General features: G+C 57.0%; 1 long non-coding RNA gene across 1 annotated transcript in view; it reads right to left on the bottom strand.

The window, feature by feature from the left end:
• LOC308630434 overlaps positions 1 to 16,746 on the bottom strand; it is a 244,593-nt gene that overhangs the window by 89,180 nt on the left and 138,667 nt on the right. The window lies entirely within an intron of this gene.

Below are 16,746 nucleotides of genomic sequence, written 5' to 3'. Positions count from 1 at the left end.
GGTCTCGTAGTGCAATCATTCACCTCTGAAGATTCCTACACGGGGTGTCATGTTTCTAACACATGAGCTTTTGGGGGACACTTTATATCCAAACCACAATGTCTCCCTTCTCCCCCAAGCCAGCTCTGCTGTGTGGGGGCCACAGAGTACAAGAGGCAGATGGGGGCAGCCAGGAAGGCTGTGGAGCAGGCTTGAGCCAGAGCACTGGTGCCCAAAGCCAGGCTGACTGCTCACAGAAGAGCCATGGGGACCATGGCAGGCAGGAGGGGGCCAGGTGATGCCAGGGTGGGTGCTTGAAAGGCACATTTATCCAAATCCCCTTTCCAGAGTCCCAAGAGAATGAACGTTGTCGCCCCTGGGGGACCACCTCCTCCCAATCAGGATTTTGTAGACCCAAGGGAAGGACAAACGGACATAGCTCTGGGAACATAGAGCTGCCAGTGAAGTGTCCTGAAATGTCAGCAAATGACCTGTCACCACCAATGCCTTGATAGTCTCTGTGACTTTTTATTTACTTATTAAGAGCAAAAAAAAAGGTGACTTGGAGGCCCAGGAGTATCACTGAACCTGGCATGTGGGTCCTGTGGGGTCTAGCCTACAGCCCTGAACCCTCTGACCAAGTGATGGGGCCCCCAGAAAACCACCCACCAAGGGTTTGGGTTGGTGTGGTCGAGCACCATTGGAGGCCCATGGCCAGACCTGTGGTCATGGGTCTTTTTCTGACCTGACCTCTCCTGGTCAAGTTCACCATGAAGAGAGGAGGTGAGACATGAGGCCCACCCTGAGAACCCCACGAGAGCCCAATTATTTACTGGAAACAGTGAGGGATGAATTCTTGGCGGCTTCAGTCCCTGTGAATCAGAGAGACAGCTCAGCTCAGGTCTGGTTTTGATCAGTTCCAACCAAACGGACGAATGGATGACTTGTTAAATCTGAGCTGAAGGGGCCTCCTTTCTGGAAGTCCCGACCAGGTCCCTCCCACCTCGCGGCTGGAAAGCCCCCTTGGAGAGCTGTGAGTCCCATCCACCCGTTTCACAGACAAGGAGACAGAGGCCCAGAGGAACTTCTCCAAGGCCACTGTGGTTGTGAGGATCTGGGAGAACGAGCTGGTGGGGATCTGGTCCTGGAGCTCTCTGAGCTGAACATTTAGGTCCCTGGGCTTCCATACCCGCCCCCCCCCCCCGCCCCCACACCCACACACCTTCGTCTCAGCTTTCCAGCACCTCTCCTAGATTCATCTGGACAGTTTCTTTTGTGGTTGGGGACAGGGGCAGGAGGACATCCAGGCAAAAGTGGTCTCTGGGCTTTGGTGTATCCATCCACTTGTTTGTTTGTAGTTGTTGTTGTTTAAACAGGTATTATCTTCTTATTGCATTTTATGGTTGGTTTGTTTTGGTGCATCCACTTGTGAAATGGGCTATCACAGTCTGGGCACCCGTTCAATAATGAAGGTGACACCCTGCCTGAGCCTGGCCTCCAGGAGGTACTACTTGTTGGACCAGAGCATGCCTCTCTCCAGCCTCATCCTCAGGCCCCACTCAGTCTCCTTTCCCAAGGCCCAGGCCACCATTTGGGGTCAGTGTGGTCAGTGGGCCCTGCCCAGCTGTCAGCCTCACCCTCAGGGCCCTTTGATGTGTTGCCACCTCCCATAGCCAAAGCCAGGGCTGGCAGGGCTTGGGCAGTGATGGACATGCTTGCCTGGTGTCCCGCTGGGAAACACATGTCCACTCACACAGGTGCTGGGGCGCTGTCTGGCATCCCCAGCCCCCATGGCTCCCTGACCCACACCCAGCCCTCTTGTCCACTCAGCTCTTGTCTCCCAGCCACATTCAGTGAACCCAGAGCCATGTTCGTGCCTGGTCTGTTCACAGTGGACTGTACTTGACCTAGCACCGCCTATGAAGCAGGTGCTGTGTCATGGTCTTCTTGTGCAGGTGGAGCACTGAGGCTTGGAGAGGCAACCACCTTGGCCCCCTCAGTGAGCAGGGATTGGAATTCTGTATGCTCATGTGCTGTGAGGTTTGGCCAAGAGGATTCTAGAAGCTCAGAAAATCTGGAGTTGGGGTTGGAGAAAGTCTGAGGAGAGACTTGTACTTAATCCAATCTTCAGAGGAATTTTCAACTCAGGGGTCACTCCCTGGAAGCCCCAAGCCCTTGCTTGAACACCCTCAGGGACAGGGAACTCACTTCCACTTGTGGCAGCCCTGTCCTTGTGGGAACAGCGCCTTTCTGCCTAAAGAGCTAAGTGCCCTGGCCTCCTGGGCCACCAGAGTTTGGAGGGTCTTAGGTCCTCTTCCTTCCAAGAGGCATCTGGGGTGGAGGTAGGGAGGGGAGAGTCCTGGCTCAAGCTACAGGGGTGAGGCAGGAAGTCCAGCCCACCTCCCAATGTTGCAAGGTCCCACTAAGTCCCTGCTCCTCCTCTCTGAGTCCTACTTTCCCATATGGAAATGGGACAAGGCAGCTGAGGGGCTGACAGGCTCTTGGCTCACCTCCTACGGCCACCGTGAGGGGCTGTGGGAACCTCAAGTGACCTTTGGCTGCCCCCATCTCCCTGGGGGTCGCTGCGCCAGGGCTCCTTCCAAGCACTGATTAACAGCTGGGTTGCACCTGGTGGGCAGATGTCAGCTCCCCATTATCCCGGCTGGGCTTTGCATGTGTGTGCCTGAGTGTGCATGTGTGTGTGCACACGTGTGTGAGCAGCCACCAAGAAGCCCCACCTGGGAAAGAGGGAAGGGACTGGCTCTGTCTGAGCTCTTGTGGGATCCTGGGAAGTCCTTGCTCTCTCTGAACCCTGGCCCCCTGGCCCTCTGGCCCTGGGCAGTGCACTTGAGGGCAAGGATTCAGGCTGGGCTCTGGGCTGTGGTATGCCCAAATGTCCCCTTTGTCCTGCAAGGGGTGGTTGCAGAAGCACAGGGGCTGCCTTCCATGTGGGGGAGGGTCTTCCCTTTAAGGGAAGCTGCTGAGGGCAGAGAGCTGGTGTCAAGCATGGACAAAGGGTGGCCATGGGTCATACTCTATCTCCAGGGGTCTGGTTCAGGGGGAGAGGGCTCTGGCTCCCCCAGGATTCTGCACAAACTTTCTCAATGGTACTGTGAGGTCAGGGTTGAAATCCCATTCCACTGAGGAAGAAACCGGAAGCCAGGGGACCCAGCCAAGGCCCCCTAGCAGGGCTGACTCCTACCTCACCTGGCCACACAGGGCTAGGGACTGTGTGGTGGGGTGCTCTGTGCCTCCCAGGAGTGTGGGAGCAGCAAGGGGCTTGGGCAGGACCCCCTGCCCTGGCAGCTGGCACCCTTCCCCCAGATGGGGCTTCCTAACAGACTCAGGCTGAGGAGGTCAGGCTGCGGGAGGGGAGCTGGGAACAATTTGTTAATTAGGCAAGAGACCTTGACAAACAGCCTCTGTGGGGTCCATTAGGGGGCCTGTGGAGGTCTGTGGTGAGGCTGGCCACCGGCCAACCCCACTTCGCTGCCCCCTCCTGCCTACCCCTGCCATCCCCCAGGAGTCCCTTCCACCTGGACCCCCATCAGGTCCTTCCAGTATCCCACAGGCCCCTGCTCCCCTCCCTGCTCTTCCCCTGCTCTGAGTGAACACAGGTTGGGGTGGAGGGGTTTTGCCCAAGGATGGACTCCTGCCCAGCGCTGAGGGGCCAGCCCTCTCACTGGCAAAGGGGAAATGAGGCCCAGAGAGGGGCAGCATTGGGTCCAAGGCTCCACAGTGAGGGAGGCTCAGTCCAGCCCCCTTCCAGCACCACTCCAAAGGGGGTCCGAGGACACTCACCCCAGCGCAGGCCAGGCTTGCAGACAGAAAGCACCCCCTCCTTCCCACCCAGCCTGGCCTCACAGCCAGTCACGGCGCAGAGAGCTGGGCTCAGCGAGGCCCCAGGGCAGGTCTGCAGGTGAGGGATGGGGGCACAGCCAGTCCTGCCTCCTGCCAAAGAAACATGCGCTACAGAAAAAAGCTGGGGGATCCCCAGCCAGGATGGGAGAGGGCATGACTCTGAAGGGGAAGAGGGTTTGGTGGGCTGGGGAGGGGCAGGCGTCACCTCTACCCTTCTCGGGCCACATTGGGGTGGCCTTGGTTTCATCTTCCTGAGCCAGGCCTGACATGTGGCCCCCTCCAGAGGTGCTGAGGCTCAGAGAGGTAGACACTCGCCCTGTCAGTCCTCTAGCAGCTGGCAGGGCCACTAGGCAGGGGTCATCGGATCCCTCTGATTCCAGAATTCATGACTTCCCTCCCCTTTCCCTATGCTGCCTCCCAACACAGGGCGAGACCCCGGCCCAGCAACAACCGACCTGGAAATGAGGTGCCGTGTGGGCGGGGGGCCTTTGGACAAGCAGGGGCAGGGGACTTGATGCCAACTGTGACGATGACCAGGGTGACAGGATTGTGCCAGGCAGACAGGGCAGCCTGAACCAAGGTCATGACTTCACAGTGAGTGAGAAGGAGAGAGGGACAGGTGACCAGGTGACCCCCAGGGCCTTGAGTGTGACACTGAGAAATGGGCTGCACTTGGAGACCACAGTTGCTCGGGGGCAGGCGGCATGTGCCTGCGGCTGCGGCAGCAGGGACAGAGGGCAGGTGCTCCCCAAGCCCCCCACCATGTCCAGACAGGGGTCTCTTCTCCAGGGAAGGCCCCGCCTACTTCTGAGTCCACAGCATCCCTTGGCGGTTTCCGGTGGCTACTTGCCAGTGGGGCAGGGTAGCCAGGGTTGAGAGGGGTCCTCCCTCTCTGGTCAGTACCACTGTTTAGCAGTGCCAGCTCCAACACAACTCTGATGCCCCGGGGTGCGGGAGAGGGTGCTCCTCATCCTCCACACCTCCGTGGGCCGGCAGGACCCACCCAGACCTCTGCGAAGCAGACCCCAGCCTTCCCAACCCCTCATCTGGTAGCCAGATCCCCAGGCCCGGGGGGGCCCTCTCCTTTCTCCCAAACCCCTTCCCAGCCCGGGGAAAAACACAGCTCCCCTGGTGTTCTGGGCCCAGCGTTCGGAGCCCAGAGCTGGGCAGCCAGTGTCCAGAGCCAAGAACCACAAGCTCAGCTGGAGTGTAGGGGCCTGGGAACAACTCACCCATGGAGGTGATGTTGAATCTATCCGTGCCCCCCTTGTCGGGGTGTCAAAGTGATTTATGGGCAGATGCTGAGAAAAGAGACAGAGGAAAATAAGCAGTCTCAGGGCACGTCCCATCCCCTCTCCTCCCAGCCACTAACCTGCTACAGATTCAGGAGAAAGGGAAAGAGCCTCCTGCTGTGTGACCTTGGCTGGGTCCCTTCCCTCTCTGGGCCTCTGCTCCCTTTGAAATAGGTCTGAAAACAAAACCCAAATCTCAGAATTGCCAGGAAGGTAAAGTGAGAAGTTGGCCATTAAGCATTCAGCTCAGAGCCTGGCATGAAGCAGTCACTTCCTGCCTCTGCTCCCAAGCCCCCAGCAGCTCCCACACCCCCTCAGTCTGACCTTATTCCCTGTCTGACTTGTCTCAGCCCCACGGTTGGCTCACACCAAGGCAGCCCCTGGTCCTGGCTTTCCACTGCCTGGAACTCTCCCTGCCCACTGCCCTGTGAGGCCCCCAGGACAACCTGAGTGGCCCAGGAGCCTCCCTCCCGCCAGTACTCCCTGCCCTGGCGGGCTGTTTTGATTCAATCTCCTTAATATTTGCCAACACCTGGTTGAAGAAGAAAAAAAAAAAACCCTAAAAGTTTTACTTACTTATTTGTGGTACATTATCCTCCCCAACAGGCGTGCCAGTTATGTGGGGCAGAAGTCCTAGAAGAGCGCCTGGGACAAAGGAGATATTCAAGATGGGCAGGGAGGAGGGAGCAGGGGCTCATCCCTCAGGTAGCGTCTAGAGGAGGGTCAGCCTTTGCTAGACGCCGGAACACACTCTAGTCTGGGGCGCAACAATTCCAGGTAACAGGCATGACCTGGAGGCCAGACTTTCTGGGGAGGAGGTCTGGAGGAGGGACAGGGGTGGCAGAGAGCTCCCCTAGGAGGCAGGACGGAAAAAAAATTGAAACTGCCACAGGAATTTTTTTTTTTCATTTTAAATTTTCTTTGGTACTCAACCACTGAGCCACATCCCCAGCCCTATTTTGTATTTTTTTAAGAGACAAGGTCTTACTGAGTTGCTTAGCACCTCGCCATTGCTGAGGCTGGCTTTGAACTTGTGATCCTCCTGCCTCAGCCTCCCCAGCCATTGGGATTACAGGCGTGTGCCACTGTGCCCGGCAGGATTCTATTTTTTAAAGATTAGGAGTAGTTTTAAAAAAGGATGCTGTAAAGCCTTAACCCCAATCCCTAGAGTAGGAAGTAACTTGTCAACCACATAGCGACTGATATAACGGCTACGATGAAGATGACATTTATCTCTGAACTTCCTGTACCCACAGCAATAATGATGAGCTAAATATTTTTGTGACATACAATCCAAAAAAGCACACCAGTTCCTGGGGAGAGAATGTGTTTTCTTTCTGATGCTAAATCCTAGGAGTGACTTATCCCACGGTTTCACTGCAGAAAGCAGAGGGAACGAGCGATGAGTGAGGTGCCCATCTGGAGCCCCGATTGGTCCACCCTGTTTCATACTCGGGCGACGGGCACTGTTTGCTTAGCATTTGGCAGTACTAGGAAAGCAGTGGCTCAGAGATGTGAAGTCACTGGCCGAGGCCAGGTGGTTAGTAAGAGGAGTTGCTGAGATTTGAACTGGGGATCGAGGCTTTGAAGGCCAAGGGAAGGTGTCACCAAAGGGGGGCATCCAGGAATAGGGGTAGGACAGGAGCCTAATGGACAAGCCATTGGCCTAGAGTGCTGGGGTCCCTCCTGACCCCGCAGCAGCTACAGCCCCTCAGGGGCTCTGGACCACAGTCCAGTTGAGACTGGAGACTCCCAGCCGTAGAGAATCTCATGTCTCTGAACTGCGGGGAGCAGAGAAGGCTGGTCAAGTGGGGGACATGACAAACACTTTTTTGGGACCAAGGCCTAGGTTTCCAAATCCCTCCCTTGAGAAGCCAGTTTGAACACCCTGAAGGGGCCTCTCCTCCCCTGGGATGGAGAGTGGGTGGAACATCTCCTGCAGATTTGGACCACTGGCCTCCTCTACTCAAGCCCCCTGTGGCTCCCCAGAATCATGGTGGTTCATTTTAACCTCAGTGCGTTCCTCCTCTGCCCCCTCCCCAACCCCAGCAGCATAACATGGTAGCTGGCCTCTCGGGGAAGCTGCGGGGAACTGGCTCCCTTTCCAGCCAGTCCAGTGAGGCGACTGAGCCATCCTCGTGCTCAGCGCAGACAGGTCTCGTTGTCCCAGGCTCACCTGCCATCTTGTAAAATGGACCAACATGAGGTGGAAGATGTAGATGACACACTGGCCATGTAGGGACCCAGGCCAGTGCTGTGGTCACCACTCCTGGGGTGGGGGCGGGCAACAGGGGCAGAGTGGAACTGCAGCCCTCGAGTGAGGGGCACTGTGACCTTCACCCAGAGTTAGAGACACCCGGGGGCCACTAAACTGCAGCAAGGGGCTGCTTCAGCTCCACTTCCCACACACGGATAGACAGTGGCCAGAGGTAGGCAGGGCCTCAGGGAGGCAGGGAGGGCGGGGCCTGACCCTTGGTCCAAGACAGCTGGGCTGGGGAGAAGATACAACCCCGAGGCCACACTTCCCTGCTGTCTTCACACCAGTGTTCACTGGGACCTTCCTGGCCAGGCCTGTTGGGGTCAGAACAAACAGGTACCAGGGATTGAACTCAGGTGGGAACACTTCAGGGAGGACTTCCAGGAGACAGAGTGCTGAAGGGTCACAGAAGTTTCCAGGCTGCCCAGGGACAGGCAGGAGGGGCAACCAGTACAAGGCCCGGAGATGAGAAAGAGGACAATACGTGTGAGGAGCACGGAGAGCAGGACAGTGGGGGGCGCACTGCAGGTGGGGAACATGTCTCAGAGGAGGGGCTGGGAGAAGAGGGGGCCGGGCTGAACATGCAGGCCGAGAAGCTGGGATGAATCCTGCAGGCATGGGAGGCGGAAAGTGATGAGGGGCCCCCAGTTTCTAGAATCAGAATCAACTCAAAGCTATTTTTTCTTTGGTCCCAGAGATTGAACCCTGGGGCACTTAACCATTGAGCCACATCCCCAGCCCTTTTTTGTACTTTAATTAGACACAGGGTTTCACTGAGTTGCTTAGGGGCTCACTTATTTGCTGAGGCTAGCTTTGAACTCTGGATCCTCCTGCCTCAGCCTCCTGAGCCACTAGGATACAGGCGTGTGCCACTGCGTCCAGCTTTCAAGGCTGTTAACAGAGTTCCTGAGTCGGTAGGTCTGATGCAGGGTAGCAGAATTGGCATTTGTAGCACGCGGGGGAAGGAGGAGGAAGGTAGTGCTTCCCATTTGTGGAGATGGGAACCCAAAGGGGCTCAGGACTGCAGGGTGAGGAGGGGAGGCTCCCAGGGGACCAGCAGGAATCAGCCGGTGTTGTCAATTTGAGGCAAGGGCCAGGGTCTAATTGTAGAGAGAAAGGGGAGGAGCCTGTGGGACAGCTGGTCCCATCTCTGCAAGGGGGCTGATCAGAGGCCCAGGTTGGTAATGGATGGCAAGGGATGAGCCCCACCTCCAGCTGTCATTGCCCGCTCTGCAGTCACACCTGGACCTCAGTCTTCTTGCCCTCCAGGTCTCTGTGACCCCGAGCAAGTCAATACCCCCACTCTGGCCCCACGCTCTTCTTCCCACACTGCCCTACAGCGCTGTGGGGGTGCTGTGGTATATGAAGGCCCTGTGTGAACTGCACACCCCTGTGCTTGCGTGAGTTGTTATTTTTATTATGATTTCAGGGAATGGGAACCTAATGGGAAGACATGGTGCCTTAACCCTAAGGAATCATAAAATGGGGCATTTGGGGCATCGTAACAGATTTGAGTAAAAAAGTATGTGATGGGACCTTACGACATGGGTGGGTGGGTCTCTCTGTGATGTGGCTCCTGGCACAAGGCCTGGGCAGGGCCACTGGGCCAGGATCTGTGCCTGCTCCCTTCCACACAGACTAAATATTTGGGCGCCTCCTTCCCCAGCCAGCCCGGACCCAAGACCCACTCTGGCTTAGAAGGCAGAGGATTCTGCCTCAGGGCCTGTGACGAAGGTGGTGGGGATGAATTCCAGCAGGCCCTGCTCAGTGGAGGCTTCACCCGCACACCAGCCCCTTGGAGGCCCCACAGCTCAGCCAGGAATCTGCCTCTGATGCACTGTGGTCCCGAGGCTGTCCTTCCCTCTGGGTCTCAGTTTCCCTTTTACGGAGTGCGTTGGAGACTGAAGGTACCTTCTGTCTCTCTCCATGGACTCCCTGAGCCTCCTCCAGCCTCCTCTACAGGCAACTGTTGCAGAGCAGCAGCAAAGGGGAGGGCCCAGTGACGATGTGATTGGTGTCCTTTACCAAGGAAGGTCCCAGGGGAGGGGGAGGGCCAGGTTTAGATGAATTGTCCCCAAGTGCCGCTTCCCTTCTCCTTCCTCCCCAAATAATAAAAACTGGCCATTTGTGAGCACCTAGCCAGTGCCGGCACTGTGGCAGTGGCTGTAGCAGGAGGCCAGGCCTCAAGCACCCCAGAGAGTCATGGTCCCATGGACATGGCCTGATGGATCAGCTGCAAGGGTAGAGCTGGGTCTGAAGAGCACAGGAGCCGATCCGGCACCGTAATCTTCATGGTGGCCGCTTACAGGGCTTCAGCTTTGCCAGGAGCTTCAGTTAACCTACTTAGCATCTCAGAGGGGAGGACTGCAATTGTCCTCATTTTTCAGATAAAGAAACTAAGGTATAGAAGGTGGCACAGACTACCCAGGAATGACATGGCAGAGCCCGGCCTTGGCCTGGCTCTGTAGTCACCTGCACCTGTGGTCACCTGTGTAGGGATGCCATGACAGGCTCCCAGGGTTGGATAACAGTTAAGCCATTGGGACACATGAATGCGTAGTGCCTGGGTGCTCAAGGAAAGCTGGTTATGTGCACATTTGCACAGCGGGGGCCCAGTCACAAGAGAGGGGGTGGCCCCATCTAAGCGTCCATGTTCCAAGGGGTGCAGGACTGCTGTGAAGAGTCTGTGAATCTGATTCTTGGCCACGGAGGCCTCTGGCTGCGCCCCCTTGGGGAGCTTCTTCCAGGGAACAGATGTCCTGCCTCAAGCAGCCAGGTCCTAGGATGAAGGGTGCTGTGGCCTCTGTGGCTTCTGCCTCAGACCCTCCATGGACCAGGTCCCCAGAGAGCTGGGGGAAGATGCCCCTACCACACTCACAGTGGGAATGTAGCAGGACCTCAGTTCAGGGCTGGGCCTCCCTCCTGGGGCCCCTGAGGCTAGAACCACTGGGAGGCCAGAACACGGGGAGTCAGGGCTGAGAAGAAGCAGCCCAGCCTCTCACCTCTGTTTTTCTCATCTGTAAATTGGGGTTCACTAGAGGAGAAGGAGGTCTGGGTACCCAGTCACAGGAGGGAAGTATCCTCCAAAATATGAAGAAGTCCTTGTGTGCCAGGCAGGTGACACCCACCTGGAGCCTCGACCCCAGCCTTGGGCCCTGGGGGCCACCTGACCTCTGATGCGGCCCTCTCCACACCAGTCTTCTGCTCCATCTCTGGACACACTTGGGCGGATTCTGGGGAGACACAGGACAAGATGGTGTCCTCAGAGGTCCAATCCATGGATGTTCACAGCCCTGGGGACAGAGGAGCATGAGGGGCGCGGGCTGGGACCTGGTGGTGGGAAAGGCCCTTGCAGAGGCCCCAGTTTCCTGGGGAGCAGAGGCCATGGCTTCAGGACTCCATCAAGGAGCTGGGCCCAGCGTCCCTCTACTCAGACTGTCAGCTGTCAGAGGCACGTGTGGAGCGGGCTTCACTCCTTCAGGGCCCTGTGTGGGGCTCCTCAGAGCTGGATTCTCCACAAACCTGGAGGCTCAAGAGTGCGTCTCCCAAGAGACTTGTTCTTCCACCCCTGAGCCTTGCCCCACTGCCTGCTTAGGTCCTCCTCCAGGCCACCTGGGCACTGCTTGTCTTTCCAGATCCTTCCCAGGAAGGCCGCCCCACTTTTCTCAGCCGCCAGTCAGTCTCATGCCCAAGGGAACGCGGCAGCGGAGCCATAGCTGTCTCTGCTCTGATTCCCCAGCACGCAGCAGAGCCTGCTCAGTGACAGTTTGTTGACAGACAGTGACTGGATTCTTCGACCACAATGGCCACCAAAGAATAACTCCTACTGTCCACCAAGGGCTTGACCCGCATCACCCAGCTGGAGCCAGATGACAGTCCAACGAGGTGGGTGGTGTTAATCCGACTTCACAGATGAACACTCGGAGACAAAAAGGTGAGGTAACTTGCTCCAGGCCACACAGCCAGCAGGGGCAGCCCTGGGAGCCCCAGTCAGGCCTGGCTAGCATCAAAGCTGTGCTCCTGAGTCCCCCGCAGCCGGGTCCTCCTCCTCAGCTCTCAACACATCCTATGACAAGTGCGTGGTTCAGGATCTGGGGCTGGCTTTCCTATGTCCCCAGCACACAGCACAGGGCAGGGCATGGACCCCAAGGAGGAATGACTCTTCCTAATAAGGACTGTCCTCGCCCCAGCTGGGCCCAATCCACCCAGGCTCAGCGCTGAAGGCTTTACCACTTGACCTCTCCCTAGTGTCAGGACAACACTGAGAGGTCAGGACATGCCTGTGTTCACCCCATTTTACAGTTGAGGAAGTGGAGTGTCCGGGGCTGGGACGTGTCCAGGGTCACTCAGTTTATCAGGAGCCATGGCAGAGAAAGACTTGGGCGTGCGGCTTGCATAGGCCTCACCTGCCTGCTGTACAATGGCTCCCTGCTCAGTTTGTGCACTCAAGTGTGTTCTGAGACAGAAGGAGGGACGTCTGCAGGTGCTGGGGAGGTATGCTGTGTGTGCAAGAGGTGGGGACATGTTTGCTCCCAAAATGGATATTAAACCAAGCCACTGCTTCAGTCTGGATGGGGAGTGTGAAGGCAGCCATCATCCCTGAGGTCCTGGCCTCCCTCATGGTGATGAGGGAGTCTATTTGCAGGGAGAGGAACCCTGGGGACCTGCAAGAAAGCAGGATGGAGGGACAGCAACTGCCAGGACAGGAATGGGCCCCCAAAGTGACATCCATAGGACTAGGGAGCTGCTGGTAGATGTCACGGGGGCACCAAGAACAAGCCTCAGCCAGACCCACAGGGAGATGATCCAGAAAAATAGATGGTCCAGTCCCCTGGAACCAGCCTCGGATCACATGGTGCCCAGGGTGTCTAGAAATGCCCAGGGAAATGCCGGGACTCTACAGAAGCAGGGTCTACATGAGCAGCTTCCTGCCCCTGGGCTGAGGGGTCAGGTGTGGAGTGAGGACAGCCCTTGGGGAGGGACCGTGCGGGAGGGCAGGGCAATGCAGACTCAAGAAAAGATGAGCCTCGCCCTTCTGGCAGAGCGAGGTCGAGGCCCAGTTCAGGACTGTCAGCCTCCGTCAGCTGAACTCACAGGACCGTGGGAGGCTTCCGAGTGGAGGGCCTGAACCCAAGACAAACTGACTCTGAGAATCTGGACAGGAAATAAGCCCTTGGGGTCACAGTGTTTAACATGATACTGTCCCTGCACCTCCCAGACAGCTCCCTCTCCCCAGCCCCTTGATCACAGCACACTTTTATGGAGGCAAACGCAGTGGAGACACAAAGTCTGTGGCCTGCAGCTGTGGTCCTGCCGGGGAGCACTGGCCTGGGCCTCTTGCAAACCCCACCTTACCTGGTGGCCTCGTGGCTGTGGGGCACTCTGGTCCTCCTGCCAGCCAGAGTTGGGCGGCGTCTGGGACGGTTGTCCTAACCTGCCACCTCCTCCTCCATCAGCCCCTCACCTCCACCCTTGTCCCTGGAGCCCCGCAGGTGAGGCGGTGGGGGACCAAGGGGCTGATAAGGAGAATGTCTTCAGCAGCCACCCACCCGGTGCGCTGAGCGGATATTGATTTGGTCTACGGGAGCAAGGGGACCCATTATGTATGCGACTGATAAATTGCTCTGCCTGAAGCCAGCCATCTCTGCAGGCAGTGGACAGTCCAGCTGGCAGCCAGCACCTGGGGGGTGGACTCAGACACCCCCACTCTAACCAACTAGCCTGGGGTTGTGGTAGCCTGGCTCTGACCTTTGCTGTCCCAGAGCTCCAGCTGTCTCCACTTCCCGGCACCCTCTGTGTGGTCCTGGAGTCACTCTGCTTAGGCACCTCTCTCCCCTTGACCTCCCTTTCCATCTCCTGAAATGCTACTCAGCCTTCTGAACCCAGTGCAGATGGCACCTCTTCTAGGAAGTCTTCCTGAACTCTACTTCCTATACCCAACGCCCAGAGAGACGTGGACTTTCCGGCCCAGATCCCTGGAGCCCCCAGGACTCTGCCTGTCTCCTGCCTCTGTCCTTTGCTATTATACTAAGAGCTGTGGGCCACTGAAGGGGGACACCTGCTCTTCAATCTTTCTGCCACACAGGTAGAGGCCAGAACCCAGGCAATGGCGAACAACTCACCTGTAGAGGATGGGGTAGGAGAGGCCCCCACCCCCGTGATGCTGACCACTCCTTAGCATGAGTCCACCTTCGTCCCTAGGATGCTGGTTATGGAGGCTGAGAATAGATTCGAGAATTGGAGCCAGACAGTCTGGAGTTTTTGAATTCTGGCTCTGCAACCTTGGGCCAGATACTTCCCACTCTGAGCCTGTTTCCCCACTGATAAAATAGAGATACTAGGACATATTCCTTAGAATAGTTGTGAAAATTAAAAAGGTCAGAGAAGGCTCTGACCTGGTTACCTGGAGTCACATAGCAAGAGAACAGAAAAGATACTGGGATTAGCCCAGACCTCTCCCTAATCCAGGTAGCCGTTCCTGGGCCTGGGGTCCTGGACGGGGGCCTTTGTCAGGCTGGAGGCCTGGTCTGTGTACTCCGGCTGTTGGCCTCCATGCCTTAGGAACAACAGACCAGGGCTTGCTTGGGCTGGGTGTGGGCCCCTTGGTGGCCTCTCTGACCTGAGCAGTCCTCCCCGGGGGACCTTATCTTCCAGTCTCTCCTTTCCCACCAAACTAATCTCTCCCCCTTCCAGGAGTTCCTGCTTCCTCTCTGCCGCCTGGTTTCTCCGATCCAGATCCCAGCCAGCCTCCCAGCCTCCCCTGCTGCTCAGCCTCAGTGCAGCTGGTGCAGTCCTGGCCAGGTGCTTCCATCTCCCAAGCCTCAGGGAGCCTGGCCGGGAGTGCTGCCCCTTACACACTGGACACGTGGAATATGGCCTGGGCAGGGAGTCCCGACGTGACAATCAAGAGCTGTGGCACCCACCTGTCAGTCCCTAGGCGTGGCCTGTACAGGGCTTCCAGTGCCAGGTTTGAGGATTTTATTCTAAAAGTCTCAGGCGCCAAGATTTTATTCTCATAAATCTCTGAACACAGTGGCTCCTGAGCTGCTGGAGGCCTGAGACCCGGCAGCCTCTGGGGCCTGTCACTCACACGGGAGGAGGCCCCTGCCTCACCTGCTCAGAACCCAGCTTGCCAGAAGGAGCACCATCCAGGGACCCACTCTCACATCCTCTTGATTTCCTAGCCCCTGGCCAGTCAGAAAGGTGCAGGGCTTTGTCACAGGTCCAGGGACTGGCCAGTGGCAGGTACACAAGACCCATTAGGTCAGGGACCTACTGGGTCTACTGTCCTGTGCCTCAAGGCTCCCCTGCTGGCCAGCTGGAGAAGGGACACAGCTCTGCTGTGAACTTTCTATGGGGCCTGGGGCAAGCCACCTGTCCCTCAGGGCCTAGTTTCCTCCTGTCAGAGGGTCCTCTCCCACCTGGGGAGAAGCTGCCATAAAAATTACTTGGGACAATGTGTTTGGAACAAGACACAGGAGGTACCCAATAAATGTTAGCATTCATGTTACCTGTTCACCCTTTCTGAGGCATTCTGGTTCCTTCTTCTGTTTTCCCCATTTGCTTGGTTAAAGTCCAAAGGACACCCCAAATGCAACATTTTTTTTTTTTTCAGGGCTGAGACCGAACTCAGGGCCTTACATGTGCTAGGCAAGCGCTCTGCTACTGAACTGGATCCCCAACCCAGCAAATCCAACATTTTTGAGGCATGTTTTGTACTCAGCTCCCAGGGCTTAATGGGTGCGTGGTGCTTATCCCAGTTCATGAGGTGGCCCAAGACAGTCGGGGAGGCAGATACAGACACAACCCAGGCCCCTATGACACCCTGGCTCAGCTCAGCCTTAGAGGAGCCCAGAGGCTGTGAGCGTCCAAGGGAAGCCCTTGGTCCAGACTGATGGTGGTCAGGGAGGGGTTCCTGCAGAAGGGGCATCCTGGGCCTTGCAGGAGGAGAAGGCATGGGCTGGCCACTGGAGGATGAGGGCCATGGCTATGTTAAAGGCTTTAAGGGTGGTGAGAATGGAGGAGGAAAGGTCACTGGGGAAGGCTTTGGGAAGAGTGCTCCAAAAGAGGATTCCAAGAGGGACAATGACATTCATGGTCTCCAAGGGACCCACAGATGCCCAGAGGTAGGCTTCTGAGCAGGCTGATTCCAGCATTTCCTTAGTGGTAAGCGAGCTTTTCTGCTTGTGGCTGGAGCAGAGGGAGCACCTGTAGCTGGAAGGCTCCCTGGGATTGGGGGATGGGCTCGGGTGCCAGGCCAGGGGACTGGGCATTGATTTTGTGGGCCATGGGGTCAATGAACCCTTGGCTTGGAGAAGAGCATGCTCCAGGGGTAGCGGAGGGAGAGGGCCTAGCAGGGACTACACCCTGGAATGCTCCCAACCCATCCCCTACCCCTTATCAGCTCTGTGACTGCAGGAAAGGCCCTTCCCGTCTCTGATTTCCACATCTGCAAAGCAGACTGAGAGGAGACCAGAAGACTTCTCTGAGGTTCCTTCCAGCCTGGGAGTCTACGACTCAGGCCACGCCCACTGCAAGCTTTCACCCAGTTTGGAGGATGCCATCAAAGTCTGCCTCCCCCCACTCTGTTCATGGTCCAGCCCCTGGGGGTTCATCAATGCCATTCCACCCCCAGGAATCCCTACTTTACCTCACAACCCTTGCTCAGTTTCTGAGATACCCCTCTACCCCAGTCCTACTAGCTGGTATCTCAGTCTTTACCTGGCTCTGGAGAGGACAGAGCCCACCCTTCAGTGTCCATGTGTGGAGGCCACACAGAGAAATTGTTTTGAACATTCCTGTACATTCTTTGCCTTGAGTGGTCTCCCCACAGGCAGAGCAGGATATCAGTGATTAATTACTGTTCCCATTTAGATGCACCTGTCATGGGCTGGGTCCCCAAGAATGTTCCCTTGCTTATTACTTGCTTCTCAGTGCTGCCAACCTCCAAGCTTGATCACCACCAGTCCTGTTTTACAAGTGGGGAAACTGAGGTAGGGCTCTTCCCCAGGATCACACAGAAAACCCACTTGGGCTAGTGGAACCAGGTCTGCCACTTCCTTGAGGTCCACAGCTCCCTGGTGGAGTTTTCTCTTACAGCTGGCTTAGCAGGTCGGACCACATGGAGGAGTGGGCTGTGCGCCTGCGTGTGTGTCCCTGAGGAACAAAGAGCTGCCAGCTGGGTTTATGTTTCAAGACGTCTGTCCCCGCCCTTGACCAAGAGATCCTAGAGGGAAACTGGGGCCAGGGCCGAGTGTGGGGGGAACAAGGGGGAGTTGGGACATCAATCGCAAGCCGCCTTGCCTGGAAACCGGAGAGTCCTCCCCGCCAGCCCCAGGATCACTTGAGGAGGCCAGA

This window comes from Spermophilus citellus, assembly GCF_964194105.1.
Source record: "Spermophilus citellus genome assembly, chromosome: 2".
NCBI classification, from domain to species: domain Eukaryota; kingdom Metazoa; phylum Chordata; class Mammalia; order Rodentia; family Sciuridae; genus Spermophilus; species Spermophilus citellus.
Note: the sequence above shows the minus strand (reverse complement) of the source record. Positions and strands in the feature narration are given on the sequence as shown.